The sequence below is a fragment of the Ursus maritimus genome, unplaced genomic scaffold, assembly GCF_017311325.1.
Source record: "Ursus maritimus isolate PB19 unplaced genomic scaffold, ASM1731132v1 scaffold_5, whole genome shotgun sequence".
Classification (NCBI taxonomy): Eukaryota; Metazoa; Chordata; class Mammalia; order Carnivora; family Ursidae; genus Ursus; species Ursus maritimus.
Genome location: NW_024426663.1, coordinates 27,305,976 through 27,314,767, shown reverse-complemented (window position 1 = coordinate 27,314,767; position 8,792 = coordinate 27,305,976). Strand labels below are relative to the sequence as shown.

Here is an 8,792-nt window from a genome sequence, read left to right as displayed (position 1 = left end):
CTATGTTCTCATACATATGAGGAAATGAAATTTCTAATGGCTCCAAAATTGGGAGAAGCTGTTGGAAGGGTAAACCCCCCGGGGATGCTATTGTACATTATAAGTCATGTTAAAGCGTTGAGACTTTGGTCTATTTTATTAGTATCATATGTGGAAGCCTTACTACATGTCAGACAATGTAATACAACCTTTACCAGGATTTTCTCACTTGATCCTCATGAATATCCTAAGAGCTAAGAACTAATATGATTTCAGTTTTATAGATTAGAAAATTGAGTCACAGAGTGAATAAGTAATTTGACCAAGGACCCAGAGCTAGTATATAGCAAAGTTGACATAGGATCCCATGTCAACTTGTGTCCCAAGCCTGAACTCTTATCCTCCACTCTTCTGCATTTTCTAATGATCCCTATGACTGACTGTAATGGAGAATAGAGAGAGGAAGGAAACCCGTTAGAGACAGGGGTTAAAGGGAGAGATGATGGTAATGGGACCTTGGTAGATGAGGAAGGGATTGAGAAGAAAGAGATGGAAGATTGAGAGAGATTTAGGAAATGGAATGGTTGGGATTTGGTATTTGATTGAATCCAAAGAGGGAGGGAGAGAAAGAGAGGAGTCAAAGATTATTTCCAGATTGCTGGTTCATGAAGCTCTGTGGGTACCATTTAAGGAGACAAGAAACCAAACAGGAAGGGCAGTTTGGGGCTTAGAGAGAAGATGGTGAGTTGTTTTGGATTAAGAATGGCAGAATAAGGACCTCTGAAAATCCACTCCATTATGTAAGCAACAAGATTACTTGCAAAGAATTGCCAAACTCTGAAAGTTAACCAAAGGCTTGTGAGAACCCAAAGAGCATTCATTCAAGGAAAACAACTGCATCTTTTTTTTTTAACTTTTTAAGTTTTTATTTTAACTCCGATTAGTTAACATACAGTGTTATATTAGTTTCAGGAATACAATATAGTTATTCAACACTTTAATACATCAACCGGTGTTCATCACGATAAGTGCCCTCCTTAATCCCTATCACCTATTTAACTTATTCTCCACCACCCTCCCCTGTGGTAACCATCAGTTTCTTCTCTATAATTAAGAATCTGTTTCTTGAGATGCCTGTCTCTCTCTCCTTTTCCCCCTTTACTCGTTTGTTTTATTTCTTAAATTTCATATGTGAATGAAATCCTATGGTATTTGTCTTTCTCTGATTGATTTTGCTTAGCATTATACTCTCTAGCTCTACCCATATTGTTGCAAATGGCAAGATTTCATTCTTTTCTGTGGCTGAATAATATTTCATTGTATATACATACACTACACCTTCTTTATACAGTCATTAATCAATGGATACTTGGGCTGTTCCCATATCTTGGCTATTGTAAATAATGCTGCTATAAACATAGGGGTGCACGCATCCCTTTGAATTAGTGTTTTTGCATTCTTTGGGTAAATACCCAGAAGTACAATCACTGGATCATAGGCTAGCTCTATTTTTAACTCTCTGAGGAAGCTCCATACTGTTTTCCATAGTGGCTGCACCAGCTTGCATTCCCACCAGCAGTGCAGCAGTGTTCCAATACTCCACAGCCTCACCAACACCTGTTGTCTCTTTTAGTCATTTCTGACAGGTGTGAGGTGATATCTCATTGTAATTTTGATTTGCATTTTCCTGATGATGAGTGATGTTGAGCATCTTTTCATGTGTCCGTTGGCCATCTGGATGTCTTCTTTGGAGAAACATCTGTTCGTGTCTTCTGTCCATTTTTAAATTGGATTGTGTGTGTTTTGGATGTTGAGTTTGATAAGTTCTTTATAGATTTGGATACTAACCCTTTATCAGGTATGTCATTTGCAAATATCTTCTCCCATTCCATAGGCTGCCTTTTAGTTTTGTTGGTTGTTTCCTGTGCTGTGCAGAAGCTTTTTATTTTGATTGGTCCCAATGGTTTATTTTTGCTTTTGTTTTCCCTGCATCAGGAGACATATACAGAAAGAAGTTTCTATGGCTAATGTCAAAAAAGTTACTACCTGTGTTCCATTCTAGGGTTTTTATGGTTTCAGGTGTCACATTTAGGCCATAAACCATTTTGAATTTTCTTTTGTGTATGGTGTAAGAAAGTGGTCCAGGGGGTACCTGGCTGGCTCAGTAAGTAGACCATGGGACTCCTGATCTTGGGGTTGTGAATTTGAGCCTCAGGTTGGGAACAGAGATTACTATAAAAAAAAAACAAAACAAACAAATAAACAAAAAAACCAAGGCAATCCCTTTCACGAATATGGCACTGAAGGCAGAGAAGGAAGCCCCTGCCCTTCCCAGAGCCAAAGCAAAGGCTTTGAAGGCCAGGAAAGTGGTGTTGAAAGACGTCCAAAGTCACACACAAAACAAGATCCGCATGTCACCTACATTCTGACTACCCAAGACACTACGTCTCCAAAGGCAGCCCAAATATCCTTGAAAGAGCACCCTCAGGAGAAACAAGTTTGATCACTATGCCATCATCAGGTTCCTGCTGACCACTGAGTCAGCCATGAAGAAAACAACACACTTGTGTTCATTGTGGATGTCAAGACAAACAAGCACCATATCAAACAGGCCGTGAAGAAACTCTATGATATTGATGTGGCCAAGGTCAACATCTTGATCAGGCCTCATAGAGGAGAAGAAGGCATATGTTTGACTGGCTCCTGACTATGAAGCTTTGGATGTTGCCAACAAAATTGGGGTTATCTAAACTGAGTCCAGCCAACTAAATCTAAATATAATTTTTTTCACCAAAAACAAACAAACAAAAAAACAAGGAGGTGGTCCAGTTTCTTTCTTTCATGTGTTGCTGTCCAGTTTTCCCAACACCATTTGTTGAAGAAACATTCTTTTTTCCATTGGATAGTCTTTCCTGCTTTGTCAAAGATTAATTGACCACATAGTTGTGGGTTTATTCCTGGGTTTGCAAGAAAAACAACTCGGGGTCCCTGTGTGGCTCAGTTGGTTAATCATCTTACTCTTGATTTTGGCTCAGGTCATGATCTCAGGGTTGTGGGATAGATCCCTGCCCTAGGCTCTGTGCTCAGCATGGAGTCTGCTTGTCCCTCTCCTTCTGCTCCTCCCCCTGCTCTCTTTCTCTAAAATAAATAAATAAAATCTTGAAAAAAAAGAAAACAACTGAATCTTAGTAAGAATAGTGAGATTTGTGGTGTGTTAAGTTGCTCCACTCTCATCCTCCTCTCCCCAGCTCTGGAGTAGCCTCACAGTTTGAGTAGCTATGAAAACCAGCAACCTAGCAGCCACCACATGGGGCAGAATAGGTTTGGAGCTCCCGAAAAAGCCCAAGCCCCAGTAGAATTGCCACTATTTGATCTATCTAGAAGTTCCCAAAATGCTCCATTCTCAATACTTGTCTTTGCTTCACTTAAGAGCTCCCAGTGTGAGAACAGTCCTATCCCCAAGGCATTTATCATAAAACTATTAGCAGCAACTGTTTGATATGGCAGCTGTCTGAGGTGGCTATACCAGCTGTAGCTAATGAGAAGCTGACCAAAAAATTTAAATGGAAACACTGGGGAAGGAGATATTCAAAGGTGGCTTTGCAAGGATAAGGCATATTCCTGGGAATCTAGAAAGCTGTGCACATAGAAAGGACTGAGTAAGTGACAAGAATGAAGCAGAAAATCAGGGAAGTTGGGGCCATGAAAGAACAAAAAGGAAAATAAAGTCACAATTCACTGAATGCTTATTGAGTGCCAGGCAGATGCTGTGCTCAGTGCTTACAATATCCTGTCTCATGTGCACATATGATCACAATCCCCATGGAGCAGTTGAGGAAACTGGGAATTCATGAGATTAGGTAACTAGCCAAGCTTGCAGGACTAGTAAGTGGCTAAGCCAGGTTTGGAACTCAGGCTGTCTGACTTCAAAGTTTGTTCTGGGTCTGAATGTCTAGAATAGCCAAGAGTGTAAAATGCTGCTGAGAGGACTGTCAATAAAGATGTAAACTTGTCTTTCGGACTTCTCAGCAAAGAGGTCTTTGAGGAATTTCTCGAAGTTCTGGGTCAAGAAGGCAGATAGATCCTAGTGATTTGAAGAGTGAGCAGGAATAAGGAAACGGACGTAGTGTTCAACTGTTTGCTTGGAAAGAGAAGAGAGGTAGGGCATTAGTTGGAAGATGGGTGAGGATGCAATGTTCTTTTTTAGTGTACATAGTACAATGTAGCCAGTAAAAAGCCTGGTCTTTCAGGGAGTAAAAATCCTGGCATCCTAGGTCCAGAGGAGGTACGGGAGAAAGGAAGGTGAAGATGTTAGGTCTGATAGACAAGAGAACTGAAGTCTGACACCTAGAGACAAGTGACTTGGGTTCTTCTTAACCTTGTTCTCCAATCAATTTCATTGCTTGCCCTTTTCACTTTAGAGATAGAAGTTTGTCTTTAGAAATTAGGAAACAAGGCAGAATAGATGACCAAAAAACATCATAGTGAAGGAAGATTAATTATTTACATCATTTAAGTGCCCTGCAATTCTTTAAATGCAGTTATGTCCTCGTTAGTTTTATTAATTACCATAAAAGCATGCCAATGTTAGGTTTATAGCATGTCATCTTGACATCTATCTGTCTTCAGAGCATCCTAGGGATCCTCAGACACTATGCAGGAATTGGAAACTGTTTGGTCATACTGAGCAAACCGTGAGTTCTAACTGATACCAGGATGAAAAAGTCGAGACTTAATGTACAGGCATGATGACTTTACTTGATAACACCGTATTGAACCCTGAAAATATGCTAGGAGAATACATTGCTAATCATGCACACAAAATGCTAACTATATTAGCTTGACTAGTAATAATTTCATAGTAATAATTTCATTAGGTATATATATCAAATAATTATGTTGCACACCTTAAATATATACAATTTTTTATTTAAAACATGTAAATAAGTGAAAAATAAACAAATTTATTCACTTAAAAAAAAAAACCCAGAAGAAGGACCCTACTGATTCTCAAACTTGGCTGCACATGGAAATCGAATGGGGAGCTTTAAAAATTACTGATGTCTGGGTTCCAATCTACAGACTGTATTCAAATTTAATTGACCCAATAATGTCTTTCAAAGGTAATTTTTTAAAAAATTAAGGCTCACATGTTGCATTAAGTTGTCATACTTTTTTTGATGTCCTTTGAACAGGTCCTCAGTCTTTCTTTGCTTTTATGATCTTACGTTTCTGAAGAGTAAGTTCAGTTATTTTATAGAATACCCCACAATTTTTGTTTTTCTGATGTTTTCTCTTGTTTAGTTTCAGATGATGTATTTTTGGCCATGAATGCTACAAAAGTGATGTTGTGTCTTTCTCAGTCCACCCTGGATGGGGGGTGGAAAATTTTATTTGTCCCATTACAGGTGATACTAACTTTAATCACTTGGTTGGGGTGGTGGCTGTCTGGTTTCTCCACTGTGAAGTTACTCTTTGTCCTCTTGCTATTAATAACTATTTTTGGAAAAATGCTTGGAGATTATGTCAATATTGGGTTTCTCATCAAATTTTCACCCATTAGTTTTAATCATACATTGATGATCTTTGGTTGAAACAAGGGTTATTATGGTGGCTGCTAAATGGTGATTTTCTAATCCCATCATTACTTTTGCATTTCCAGTTGCCATTCTATCATAAGGAAGAGTTTGTTCTTCACTTATATTTTCTAGCCATTTAAACCACATATCTATCATCTATCTATTTATATTTGTATGGACTCATGGATTCTTATTTTAGTCTATTGGTCATTTCTGTTGAAACCATTATTTATGTTGCATTCAACGTCCCATATTTGCCTGTGGGAACTCCTTCAAGCTAGCTCTGTGTCCTTTTGACATCTGTTCTACACCCTTCACTTATACAGGGTTGAGAGGAAGACATAAATATCAAGCAACACAAAAACTTCACTTCCATAATTAATTGAAATCACACTCTACCTTATTGGCAAGTGTTATTACCAGTGTTGCCAAGTAAGGAATTTGACTAACTTTTAAAAAATAACCTTTTTAATTTTTGAGTGAAATTTTAGATTTAGAGAAAAGTTGCAGGAAGCCTGGGTGCCTCAGTCAGTTAAGCATCTGACTCTTGATTTCGGCTCAGGTCGTGATCTCAGGGTGGTGAGACTGAGTCCTGTGTGGGGCTCTGCCATGGGTGTGGACCCTACTTAAGATTTTTTCTCTCTCCCTCAACCTCTGCTCCTCCTCACGTGCTCTCTCTTTCTCTCTCTCTCTAAAAAAAAAAGAAAAAAAAAAAAAAGAAAAAAAAAAAAGAAAGAAAAGTTGCAAAGACAATTCAGAGAGTTCCTATATATCCCTCATCCAGTTTCCTTATTGTTAACATCTTACGTTACTATGGCACATTTGCCACAACTGAGAAACCAACAATGGTGCGTTACTGTTAACTAAACTTACCACTTCATTTGGATCTCACCTTTTTCTCCTTGATGTCCTTCTTCTTTCCAGAGTCACATCCAGACTGCTACATTACATTTAGTTATCATGTTTCCTAGTCTACTCTGGTCTGTGACAGTTTCTCAGATTTTCCTTGCTTTTTATGAGTTTGATAGTTTTGAAGAACTGGTCAGGTATTTTGCGATTGTGTCTCAATTTGTTTTTTGTCTAATGTTTCCTTGTGGTTAGACTAGGGCTAATGGGTTTGGAGGAGGAAGATCACAGAGATAAATGTCCGTTCTCATTACATCAGGGGTACATGCTGTTGCCATGACTCGGTGCTGATGGTAACAGCCCAGATAGCGTTTCCCAGGTCTCTCCAATGTAAGGTTACTTTTATTCTCCCTTCCCATACTCTTCTTTTTGGAGGCAAGTCATTAAGCATTGTTTCAATCTGAATTTCAACCCTCGTGTTCTTTGAACTCCTGATTGATTTTTTAAACTTTTCATACATTATGGCTTACTCTTTCTGATATAGGTTCTACGGGTTTCGACAAATCCATACGGTCATATTCCCATACAGTTTAATTCCATTACCCTAAAGAATACCCTGTGCTTTCCCTAGTTAACCCCTTCTTCTTCTTCTTCTTCTTCTTCTTCTTCTTCTTCTTCTTCTAATCCCTGGAATCCACTGAGCTGTTTTCCACCCTATATAGTTTTGCCTTTTCCATAATGTCTTATGAACAGAATGATTCAATATGTAGTGTTTCCAGACTGTTTTTTTCTTTTATCAATTAACAAAATACATTTAAGATTCATCCATGTTATTGTGTGGATGAATAGTATGTTCCTTTTTTTCTTGCTGAATAGTTTTCCATCATGTATACCACAGTTTATCCATTCACCTATTCAAGGACATTTTGGTTGCTTCCAATTTGGGGTGTTTATGAATAAAGATGCTATAAACATTCATATGCAGGTTTTTGTGTAGACATAAATTTTCAGATCACTTGGGTAAACACCTAGGAGCATGATTGCTATGTTATTTTGATAAGTCTACGCCAGCACTAAAAGAAACTGGGAAATTGTCTTCCGAAGTGCCTGTATTATTTTCACATTCTTACCAGCAATGAAAGATAGTCCCCTTGTTCCAAATCTTTGACAGCATTTGGTATTGTCAGGTTGTGTGTGCGTGTTTTAATATTCTAATGGTATGTCATGTCATTTCATTGTTTTGCAATCTGTCTTCCCTAATGACAAATGATATTGAGCATCTTTTTATATCCATGCCTTCCCTGCCATCCTTATTTCCATCTTTGCTAAAATGTTCTGTTCAGATATTTTGTCCAATTTTTAAATTGGGTTGTTTGTTTCCATATTGCTCAGCTTTCAAGTATATGTGTGTATATATATGTATATATATACATACACACACACACACACATACTCTGGATATAGGTCTTTTTTTTTTTTAAGATTTTATTTATTTATTTGACAGAGAGAGAGAGAGACAGCGAGAGAGGGAACACAGGCAGGGGCAGAGGGAGAGGGAAAAGCAGGCTTCCTGCTGAGCAGAGAGCCAGATGCGGGACTTGATGCAGGGCTGGATCCCAGGCCCCTGGGATCACGCCCTGAGCTGAAGGCAGACACTTAATGACTGAGGCACCCAGGTGCCCTCCGGATATAGGTCTTTCAATGCATACATGATTTACAAATATTTTCCCCCAGTCTGTGGCTTGTCATTTCATTCACCTCATGGTGTCTTTCACTGAATGAGAAGTTTTAATTTTCAGAAATTCCAACTCATCAAACTTCAATTTTATGCATTATGCTTTTGGTATTATATCTCAAAACTCATCACCAAATGCAGGGTACACAGATTTTCTGTTTTCTTCTAGAAATTTTAGTTTTTACATTTCAGTATGTGATCCATTTAGAGTTAATTTTTTTAAAGTTTTTATTTAAATTCCAGTTAATTAACATACAGTGTGATATTTGTTTCAGGTATACAACATAGTGATTTGGCATTTCCATACAGTACCCAGTGCTCATCATAACAAGTGCATTCATTAATCTCCAAAGAGTTAAATTTTTTTGATAAGATGTCAGGTATGTATCAACGTTTATTGTTTTTTGCACATGGATATCTATTCTGTCCAGCACCATTTGTTGAATTGCCTTTGTATCTTTGATACAAATCAGTTGGCCGTATTTGTGTGGGTCTACTTCAGTGCTTTGTATTGTGTTCCATTGATCTATGTGTCTATCCTTTCACCAATACCGCACTGTCTTGATTACTATATCTGTAGAGTAAGTCTTAAAATCAGGTCATGTGATGGTTCACATGGGTGGCTCAGTTGGTTAATCGTCTGCCTTTGGCTC

The 8,792-nt window shown here is 38.2% G+C and overlaps 1 pseudogene; it reads left to right on the top strand.

The window, feature by feature from the left end:
* The first annotated feature begins 2,208 nt into the window (after positions 1–2,208).
* Positions 2,209–2,729, top strand: LOC121100646 (annotated as a pseudogene).
* The last annotated feature ends 6,063 nt before the right edge of the window (positions 2,730–8,792 follow it).